Source organism: Tachysurus vachellii, chromosome 9 (genome assembly GCF_030014155.1).
Source record: "Tachysurus vachellii isolate PV-2020 chromosome 9, HZAU_Pvac_v1, whole genome shotgun sequence".
Lineage (NCBI taxonomy): Eukaryota > Metazoa > Chordata > Actinopteri > Siluriformes > Bagridae > Tachysurus > Tachysurus vachellii.
The window spans coordinates 23874164-23884163 of NC_083468.1; the positions used below are offsets into that span (position 1 = coordinate 23874164).

General features: G+C 39.8%; 1 protein-coding gene across 2 annotated transcripts in view; it reads right to left on the minus strand.

Moving 5' to 3' along the window:
- Nucleotides 1-8513: 8513 nt before the first annotated feature.
- Nucleotides 8514-10000, minus strand: part of LOC132851426 (transcription initiation factor TFIID subunit 4-like) — an 89896-nt gene continuing 88409 nt past the window's right edge. For both annotated transcript variants that reach the window (XM_060878313.1, XM_060878314.1), the window contains one exon: nucleotides 8514-10000. This exon is cut by the window's right edge and continues 772 nt beyond it. The gene's annotated coding sequence lies outside the window, so the exon portion shown is untranslated.

The window sequence follows — 10000 nt, forward strand, 5'->3', positions numbered from 1 at the left end:
ACCTCTCTCTCTTTCTCTCTCTGTCTCTCTCTCTCTCTCTCTCTCTGTCTCTCTCTCTCTCTCTCTCTCTCTCTCTCTCTCTCTCTCTCTCCCCCCTCTCTCTGTCTGTCTCTCTCTCTCTGTCTGTCTCTCTCTCTCTCTCTCTCTCTCACCCCCCCTCTCTCTGTCTCTCTCTCTCTCTCTCTCTCTCTCTCTCTCTCTCTCTCTCTCTCTCTCCCCCCCCCTCTCTCTCTCTCTCTCTCTCTCTCTCTCTCTCTCTCTCTCTCTCTCTCTCTCTCTCTCTCTGTCTCTCTCTCTCTCTCTATACCATGTTCCACCTCCAAACGCAGGCAAAGTGCCACAACGACACCACAGAGACAGCTAAGGTGCAGTGAACAGACTCTGTGCTCAGAGGACTGGCCAAAACTATTGTTTCCTGTTATTGTTGTTTATAAAATATAAAAAAAAACTTCTTATTCTTTGTCTGCCACCATGATGTATACAGTCCCTAATGCTATGGTTTTTATGTTCTTTGTTTACTTTATGCTTCTTTTGTTATATGAAGGATAAATGCGAGTCGTGCTCACGCGGTGAGCAAGAGCGAGTCGCTGCGTCTCTGAAAACACTCTCATGGCCCGAGGCGTCACAGTTAACACACCGCACACTGTAAAGCATCCAGAGCCCAGAGAAGGCCGCTTTGTTTAAACAGAGCTGCGAGCAAACACAAGTATTACTAAAGCTCTTCCTGCAGCAGGCCCAGGTAACACAGAGCGTGTGTAATACAATTCTCAAGACATATCGCCGAACATTCAGATCCAGAATAAGCTACATGCCGCTACGTGTTAAAGAAAGCAAGACTGAAATCAAATCAACAGATATCACACAGTGGAAATTGTACATTCATGTTGACCTTTTCATGATCATAGCTAAATCAGAAAACAGTCAGGATTGTGTCAAACACTCGAGCGTAAATGCCCGAGAACATACATCTGCACTTAGACCAACACGGGGCTGACTCTGAATCACGCCTGCTAGCGATCACGAGAACTTAGAAGCCTTTCAGCGCTAACATAGAGTTCCGCGGTTCAGCAGCCCCGATGCTCATTAATCGTGAATATGTTACGTTATTGTTGTGCTTATTAAGGTGAATTAAATTTTTTTCTTTTAAGGTCTTGTGTGGTAGCTGAATTCCTCACTGTATCACATCGGTGTGTTTGTCAGACGCGTAACCATGGTGACGTACACACGCTTCTCACAACACTGAAAAAACCCGACACTCGTCAGATGGGATCAGCAGTTCTGTTTAATCCTGTAATGTCTGGTAACGGTTTAATCGTACGAATAAAGAGGAGAAACTCCGGTCTGTGTGGCACCACAGGATCAGTAAAAAAAAAAAAATCCAGCCAATCAGAACCAGGCACATCTCAGCCGTCAATCATGTTACCTGTCCATGTAGGAAGCGCTTAGTGAGTGAGGGCAAGGCTTTTATTGGAGTCATGTGTTTGGAGATGTTGTGGATTTGTTTGCACCTTTAAATGATTTAAATGAAGACACATTTTTGACAGCATTTGCACTCTGAAAATAAAGCCTGTCCTGTTTGGAATGAAAGAAGGACAGCTTCATTGTTTCATTGTTTCATTGAGTCTTTCTCTGGGACGGTGTGGGGGATGTGGAGCTCTCATTACCCTAATATCATTAGTTTGTTTTATATCAACATACACTTTATGACCTAAAGAACACCTGAGCTTGTTGGACTTCCTGTCCCAGATTTAGTCTCCTTTACGGTTATAATATAATCTCACTATTCTGGGAAGCGTTTCACTGGATTCTCTCCGTTCAGCTACAAGAGCATTAGAGTCAGAGTCAGAGTCAGGGCTCTGTGCGAGACACTCCAGTTCAAATTCACATTTTATTTGTCACATACACTGTATGACGTGCAGTGACATGCTTTTTAGGACTGTCTTTGATGTTAAAAATATAGAGCCTATTAACACAATTAGCAAGACGGGCAGTCGTAGCAGCGTATGTTATATGATACGTTGGACTCCCGCCTTGCCACTTGCCTTGTGATCGACAGAGTCAGCTGTCTCAGTGTAAGAGCGCGTACAAGTTAATGTAGCCATCAACAACCTAATATTGTACGAGTCGAGTACGATACGATATGATACGATACTTTAACGTGTGTATGATACAAAGATTTAGCGATTTCATTTTGGGGTCACAATCATTGTTAAAGTTTTTCTAGCAGATAGGATTCTTGACTGAACAAACTTCCTATTAGATTGTATGAGTCAAATGTACTGTAATTATTTAAATTATTAAACTATTAGTACACCTATTTAGCCATAGTGCCGCTAGCTGAAGACCTAGTGGCTGGGTCTGATTTGTTAAAGTGTAAATATGTAAAGATTTGTGACAGACTGATACCAGAAGTGTGACAAGAACACTAAGAGGTAACGTTAGCTAACATATGATCCAGAATTTCAGCACGTATCTAACACACACTCGACTGAGCTGCTCGTCACTGATGACTTCAAAGACGGAGCAAAACAAGAAGGAACAAAACAAACAGAGTTTAAGGTCAGCTACCCGACAGTGTGATCCTCCTCCAGCAGCTCACATCAAACACAGCCGCTTCACCTTTTCTGTGTGTGTGTGTGTGTGTGTGTGTGTGTGTGTGTCTTTCACCCTGAACACTGTTTGAGCAAAAATACACCCCTGTTTTGATCTGCCTTGCCAAATTAAAAAAAAAAAGAAGAAATTATCTCAGTGGTGTGTGTGTGTAAGTGTGTGAGTGTTAGTGTGTGTGTGTGAGTGTGTGTGTGAGTGCGTGATCGTTTAAATCTGAAAAAATAAATCTGAAAAAATGTTCATTAAGAAGGTTGATTAGTTTAATTAAGTCCAGATCTGTTGGCTTTGGTGCTGCATTTGCTGATTAAATGCTAGTTTGTGTGTGTGTGTGTGTGTGTGTGTGTGTGTGTGTGTGTGTGTGTGTGTGTGTGTGTGTGTGTGTTGGATCTGTTCGCCTGGAGCAGAGTGCTGCCCCCCATAGGGAAGCCTAATCAAGCCAGGCTTTGTTCTGATCCAGCGTTGACTCAGTCCTCTCATCCCATCCATCACACAGAATGGTCAACCGCTCCTTTCATGTGCGATGGTGTGTGTGTGTGTGTGTGTGTGTGTGTGTGTGTGTGTGTGTGTGTGTGTGTCAGTCAGAACCTCTGAAAGCAGCAGTGCCAGTGGAGATGTTACACCCCCCACTGTGACACACCATCATGACCAACCTACAGGACCCCTGAAGTTCACACACACTCACACTTACACACACACACACACACACACACCAGAGAGAGCAAAGTATAAAACCACCCTACAGATCTGTACTGTCTTTTGTTACGATAATACTGTATATTCAGTAACAAAAGTCAGTTTAATGTCCAGTTCCTGTTCTGTCAGAAGCAGCAGCGGCACCAAACTGCTGATTTATTCATTTCACTAACACACAAAATATTATAGACATAATTAGACCATAAACATTACACTATTCATTACATTAGATAATAACACTTTATATAGACACCAGAATATTTATACTGAAACATGACACATGTAACAAGTCCCAGTTTCTCGTCTAGTCCTTCACCTTAAAGGATACGATTCACTGGGAATTATGGAGTAAAGACGGCGAAAGTACAAGGAAAGGTATGTAGTAATGATAGAGAGGAATGTAAGGCTGTTTATGGGGTTAAAATCTCACAGTGGTACTTTGTAATTAGTGAGGAATCACAGAAACCTGTGAACTACTCAAGGCTAAAAGAGATATTTGAACTATTTCGAAATAATTGACTATTTGAAAGCGTTCGTGTTTTATAACCACGTTCTGTTCCGTGACCATTTTAAGAATTCAGGAACAGCTCTTGAATACTGTGTCTTTCACCTGACTGTGAAAAAATGTTCAGTATTATCGAAGCTTAAGGATTAAACTGAACCTGTGCAGGAGCAGTGACTCTGATACCGTAGATGTGTAACTGTAACGTACTGAATCTCAGCTGGAAATTCCTGAGAAAAATCTCAAATATAATGTTTACAAAATAAATCTGCACAAAATGAGTATTGTGTTAAAGTTAAGACATCAGTGTGAGACGTAAAATAGAATAAATTGTTATCAAGGAGTTTCATTTATATCGATGTTGAGATTTTATTGACACGTTATATTGTGTGTGTGTGTCTTTAGAGTCTTCTGTGTGTGTGTGTGTGTTTAGAGTCTTCTGTGTGTGTGTTTAGAGTCTTCAAAACACACACACACACACAATTATGAAAAATGTCTTTTCAGAACTTTTGTCCCTAAAAGTGGCAAAGTTTTGAAACGTATTTATTGTGTGTGTGTGTGTGTGTGTGTGTGTGTGTGTGTGTGTGTAGTGTAGTGTATAAAGCACAGTTCTCTCTGCTGCTTCGAGTTCACGTGTGTGGCTCCGATGCTTTTTGAGGCTTTTCAAAATATCCTGACTTCACACGATCGCTCCTCGACACTGTTTCAGGGCAGTTACATCCACCTGGTATCGTCTGTGTTGGAGAAATGCAGACGTTTCATGCCATCCTACCTCGTCTTTTGTGCTTTAACACATCTCCAGGGTTTGACAGGTCGAACCAGATCGAGCGACAAAGCCAGCAGGTTGTTTTTTAATAAAAAATTAATGTCAGTAGGAAGTCATTCATTCATTCATTCATCTTCTACCGCTTATCCAAACTACCTTCGGGTCACGGGGAGCCTGTGCCTATCTCAGGCGTCATCGGGCATCAAGGCAGGATACACCCTGGACGGAGTGCCAACCCATCGCAGGGCACACACACACTCTCATTCACTCACACAATCACACACTACGGACAATTTTCCAGAGATGCCAATCAACCTACCATGCATGTCTTTGGACCGGGGGAGGAAACCAGAGTACCCGGAGGAAACCCCCGAGGCACGGGGAGAACATGCAAACTCCATACACACAAGGTGGAGGTGGGAATCGAACCCCGACCCTGGAGGTGTGAGGCGAACATGCTAAGCCACTAAGCCACCGTGCCCCCTCAGTAGGAAGTGAATTTAGTAAATTTTATTTTATTTACCATTTTTAAATTGTAAGATTTAAATCGTTTATTGTCATGTACTGTACACAGTAAGGAAACAAGTTTATATATAAAAGACAAAAAAGCACAAAAAAACCCAATCAATCATCTTTAGAGGGGTCGTAATAAAATAGTCATAATGTCACAGTTAAAAGCTAAACATTTCCCAGGAAAAAGCCAAAAATCAAAGTAGAGTTTGTATTTATGTAAATAAAAATGCTCAGATGCAAAAAGTAATAAATATGCAGTTAAATTAAACCGTGTAAGGCATCCGGTTGTATCCGTCTTCCCTCAGGTCCGAGTAACGTCCTGCAGTCTGTCCTTCGACGACCAGCTCACACTGTCTCCCAATGAAGCCCTTTAAGTGCGAGTTAACTTTAAAATGTCATACAAACAGTAGATGTAACGACACCTAACACAAAATAACGTGATTGTGTGTGTGTGTGTGTGTGTGTGTGTTTAGAAGTAAACAATTTCCCAAACTGTGGTGTGTGTGAGCACTGAGTCTCTCAGTAACACTCAATCTGTCACTCAGTGGCTGGAATTGTTGGGAAACAGAAAAATGAGTCATTTAGTCTGTTTTGTAAGAAAACTTTGTACAAGCATCAAACTATTCTTCTTCATTAGTGTCTAACTGTACGACACGACTTCCTACTTGACTCCTCTTTGTGTCTTTCAGAAGAAACTGGACAAAACCTGCACTCGATTTGAAATAGACCGGCGTATGTTATTGAGTCGATGCTTTAGACTCTGTTGTATCTGTCCTTCTCTTTTACATTGGATTAAAGGATTTTAAAAATCCGATAAAAAACGATACTCTGAACTGAATCGTTTGCAAATGACACTCTGAAATGAATCGTTTGCAAATGACACTCTGAACTGAATCATTTGCAAATGACACTCCAAATCTGAATCGTTTGGAAACGGCACGTTAGAGTTCTGTATATCGTCTAAACTATTTCTAGAGACAGTTTTCGCTCTTAAAGCAGTCAGCGTCACACTGGGAGCAGGCGTATATTTAGTAAACAGCTCATTTATTTCTTTACAAAATAGGTACAAATACAGAAGTGTTTTTTTCTTCACACAAACAGGAAATATTTCAGGATATGTACAGAGTTTTACCAAAAATAATGTAGATTCTAATAAACACATGGTTTTGTAAACAATATTTACAAATTATTCATACATTAAAACATCGATTTCCCAAATGTGTACATCAGTAATTCCTTCCTAATTCTAATCATAATAATAGTTTGGCTAAAAAGCTGGAGTAGAAATGTCCTGCTTGATATCAGAAACCATAAAAATAATTATTAAAATCATCTTAACAACCAGACAAATAGGTTTATTTGTGCTTTGTTTAAAGTACTAGCGTTTGTTCGTGTGGTGTTTCATGATTAAACCGTGTTGCCTGAAATGTGGCAGATGTGAATCCCAACAAAATAACCAAAAAAAAAAAAAAAAAAAAAAAAAAAAGGACAAAATATAAATAGTAATAAAAATTTCCCTTTAACTGCTAGTGACAATACTGGCAAAGGTGCAGAGTCGAACACAGCTGATCGCTGTAATACATTAGTAACAGAACTTTAGCTATTTTATATATATATATATATATATATATATATATATATATATATATATATATATATATATAAAACAACAAATAAAACAATAGTGCTGTTTAAAAAATTATGTGAAATTAAAGTGAAAAAAGTGACAGTTTCTTCAGTCTCAGTTTCATTGCCTGTTAAAAAATATTATAAATTATGACGCAACAGAAAAAAAAATCGCATGTGCATAGAAATAAAGCGCTCTTTATCGTATGGACCGGACTGGAGGTAAAAGTGTGGAAAAGTCCGAGACAAGAAGAAGTGTTAACAAAGTCAGTGATTCAGTTTCAGGAAGCTTCTGACGAATCTGATCTAGAAATTCGACTTCAACTGAAAACGTCAATGTCATCATCCATTCTTAACGGTGTGTTAAACTGCATGTAAAAATAAGAGCTACGGTCATCAGGGTCGGTGTGTGAAGAAGAAAAGAGAGGAAATGAGTCACGTCACGAGCCGTGATGAGGAAGAATCGCAAAAAAAAAAAAAAAAACCGGCAGAAATATCGAACGGTATCGGAATCTGATCTCAGAACTGTAGTGGAGCCGGAAGATCTGATCTCCTGTCCGTTTTATATACAGAAGTCTTAATAAGAGCAATAGATGTTGGGGTTGTGTGTGCGTGCGTTCGTGCGTGCGTGTGTGTGTGTGTGTGTGTGAGTGATCAACATTTAAACTTATCAAAGCTATTAAAACCAGGACAGATGGTATAATAATCGTTCAGCTGAGATAAAACGCATGATTTAGAGTTTATTGTAAATGCAGTCGATTTGCTAAAACATGTTTAATGTCTGAGATGATCGTTTTTCTGACAGTTAGCATGTTGCTAACTAGTAAAGGTTGTAATTAAAATTTTGGCTGAATTGTTTGGCTGAACAAAACCTTTTACATAGATGAGATCTAATCTAATCTAATCTAATCTAATATCATCTAATGTTCTATTCTAAATAATCTGTTTATGCATTCTGTCCGGTGTGATGTCCTTTTGTCCATGTTTATAGACAACAGTGTGTCACATATCAGCAGGTCTGACGATCTAAACTGTCGATGAACTAAATAATGCTGCTTTCGCTATTAGTTAAAACTCAAGACATTAAACGCGTCTCAGCCGATCGACTGCGTTCACGATGAAGAAGAAAAAATGGATGTCATCGGTCTGGTTTTTGTTTATGAAGAATAAAGTAGCTGCATCGTCGATAGAGTGTAGAAAAAAATATATATTCAAAAACAGCTTTTGGACAGAGGAACATCGAAGAGGATTTGAGTCCGAACTGGGACAGGAAGCGACACGTGAAGATCACGTGACAGTTGAGCGACGGCGAGGCGTGCAGTGTGTACATTCAGCGGTACACTGTGAGCTCAGCGGTAGTGCTGCAGTAGTGCACATTCACACCGGTAGGTGGAAAAATAACACAACTATACATTTACAAATACACACTCACGTACTGACATCATCACACCGGGGAAATGACGACGTGCTGAAATACAGAATGAAAAATTCTTCCTCCGTCTTTAACTGAACGCTGATCTCATACTGTACGGTTTGGAGTATAAACTCTGTTATTTACTAGAAGATGCTTTTTTTTTTTGACGTCTTCTCGGAATAATAACTCTAGTCTTTATGCTGCTTTCTGAACGAGTTGGAGATAATCGTTTGTAAGAATATGAACACTGTCCATGATCGACTCAATTACATCAGAATGCACAAAAACAACACGTTAAATCCATCGGCACGCCGACTCTGTAACACGATAAAGCTGAATAAAGCCTTATTTCAGGGAATTAATGCTTAGAGGAATTGATTCTTCCTTCCTTTCTCTAATTTAGTCCTTCTGTCCTACACCAGATCCTCAACAGAAAGGGTGAAGGCTCCCACGTGCTTCCTCTGAGACACGTGAAGTGAACCGATCGTGTCTGTCCGATCACAGACTCACGGCGTTATCTGCCCTCTTCCACATACGTGAGCTTAGATCGGTTCACGGCGTGAAAGAGGAAGTAACGACGTGTTTTGTTCTCTTTTATGCGACGTGATTGAGACAACGTTACAGTTGGCACGATTAATTGCCACGGGGAAATAACAAGAGGACTAATAACACTTCATGGGTAAAATAAGCAACTTACGTTTTGGCAAAAATCATCTATTTTGTGTCACTGATTATAATACAGCGTCTCTTTCAATACACACACACCAGTCTATAACTGTGGTGTTTTACACATCCCGTAGTTGACTTTTTGCTCACATTGAACACATTTACGAAACATTTATTTGGACCTCTGTAATTCCAGACAGACTTCTAACAGTCTTGTGGTCCTGATCTCAGGTCTTTTCTCTCTACGTGAGGCTTTTTGTGAAGCTGCCTTGATCGTCGGTCATCGTCAAATCATTAATTACTATTAAATAATTCATCATTAAAACTTCAAGAGATAAAGAAGTCATATTCGGACTCTGTGGAAGTTCCAGACTTTAGACACATGACCGTCAACATGACGGCAGACAGAAAGACAGATCAATCAGCCGACACGCTTCACTGGAGGCGTATTGCTATATTCTGGACGTTGCTGGCTTTTGACGAGTGTGCAGTACACACACACATACACACACACACACACACACACACACACACACACACACACAAAGTGCGTACGTCAAAAACTGTAGCACTTTGTTGAGTCATCTCTAAGGGACACTCAACATTCGGTTGATTAAAAAAATGGAAATGGAAAACTTTACACATGCTGATTAAAAGTGTTAGGAAAGAAAATATTTACACCAAAGTGTTGCAGTCTGACGTTAAGTGTTTTTTTAACCCCTTCGGACCTTTTGTGCAATGTGAAAGTCTCAGGAAACATTTTAGCTCATTAGATAGATAGATAGATAGATAGATAGATAGATAGATAGATAGATAGATAGATAGATAGATAGATAGATTGATTGATTGGCTGTAATTATTTAAATCTTTTTTTCCTCCATGTTTTTCCACACTATAAACTCCATAGTCCTATCTTGTTCTTTACTGGCTCAAAAATCCGAGGCTCCTGAATTCAGGTCATGTTGCTATAAGAGTCTCGTTCAGTTTTACGTCTTTTACGTCCTGTGTGTTTTCCACTTCACTTTGCAGTCTGTTCGTAGCCATAATTAACAATTAATAAGCCACAATAAAAAATAAAACTGCTTTAAGTTGACTGCCGGTGCTGATCTGTAGCTCGGTCATCTACATGCTAGCTAAGCGCTATGCAACGTAACACCATCGCTATGGCAACATGCTGCCAAATGCTGCGCAATGTCACAGTTTATTACAG